This window comes from Chinchilla lanigera, unplaced genomic scaffold, assembly GCF_000276665.1.
Source record: "Chinchilla lanigera isolate Chin_1 unplaced genomic scaffold, ChiLan1.0 scaffold00084, whole genome shotgun sequence".
Lineage (NCBI taxonomy): Eukaryota > Metazoa > Chordata > Mammalia > Rodentia > Chinchillidae > Chinchilla > Chinchilla lanigera.
Genome location: NW_004955485.1, coordinates 8,254,236 through 8,255,648, shown reverse-complemented (window position 1 = coordinate 8,255,648; position 1,413 = coordinate 8,254,236).

Below are 1,413 nucleotides of genomic sequence, written 5' to 3'. Positions count from 1 at the left end.
ACCCCAAGAAAAGCTCCAATCAAAAGAGGAGCCACTTAAATAGACACTTCTCAGAAGAAGTACGAATGGCCAGTAAGTCTGTGAAAAAATGTTCAACATTGCTGCTGGCTGTTAGAGAAATCTAAATTAAAACCACACAGATTCCCTTTTACCCCGGAAAAAATGGCCATCATTAAGAAATCAAATAGTAGCAAATGCTAGCAATGTTGTAGGGAAAAAGGAACCCTCCTAGATTGTTGGTGGGAATGTAAACTAATGCAACCACTATGGAAATCAGAATGGAGATTCTTTGGGCTTTTTTGTTTGTTTTTGGCTTTTTTGAGACAGGGTCTTACTATGTAGTACAGTCTGGCCTTGAACTGGTTTATGTAGCCCAGGCTGGCCTCGAATTCAAAGTGATCCTTCTCTCAGTGCTGGGATTATAGGCATGGGCCACCATGCCCAGCTAGAGACTCCTTAAAAAATTTAAAATGGAAATTCCACTCGAACCAGATACTCTCCTTCTAGGTATCTTCCTAAAACAGTTTAAGACATCACGTTACAGTGATCCGTGTATACCTGTGTTTATGGCACCACAGCTCATACTAGCTAAATCATAGAAGTAGCCTGTATCTCCATCAACAGATCAATGCGTTTAAAAATGTGCTTATGCACCACGGAGTAGCACTGGGTCCTAAAGAGGGAGAAACATGAGTTAGTTGTAAGAAAATGGATGTGTCTTGAATCCATAATGTTAATACCTTGGAGAGGACCTTTTCAGATTGTGGCTATCTGGGGTCCTATATGTCTTATTTAATTGTACATTCAATTCTTTCCCCATACTTGGAAAATTTTCTGCTGTGCTTTCTTTTCTTTTTTTTCTTTTTCTTTTCTTTTTTTTTTTTTTTTGATATTAGGAATCAAATCTGCTATGCTTTGTGTAAACAGATTTTTTTTCATGCCTTCTTCTGATTTTTGCACTAATTCCAGTTAATCTTAGATTAGTCTTCTTTATCTCATCGAGCAGCCATTGACTCCATTTTCTATAACCTCTTCTTGTCACTGTTGTTTTAGCTTTTTGAGACAGTCTCGCTGTGTAGTTCATGCTGGCCTTGAACTCACTATGTAACTCAGGCTGGCCTAGAGCTCACAGTGATCCTCCTGCCTCGGGCTGCCAAGGGCTGGGATTACAGGCGTGCCCCACCATGCTCAGCTCTTTTTTTGTTTTTGAAGTATTTCTGAGTACACGGTCCTCTACGTCCACCCTCTCTTGTAGTTTGGTTTGTTTGTTTGTTTGTTGAGACAGGGTCTCACTGCATAGTCCAGGCTGGCCTTGAACTCATTGTGTAGCCCAAGCTGGCTTTGGACTCCTGATGGTCCTCCTGCCTCAACCTCCTGAGTGCTGGGATTGCAAGTGTGCACAACGAGCCTCTC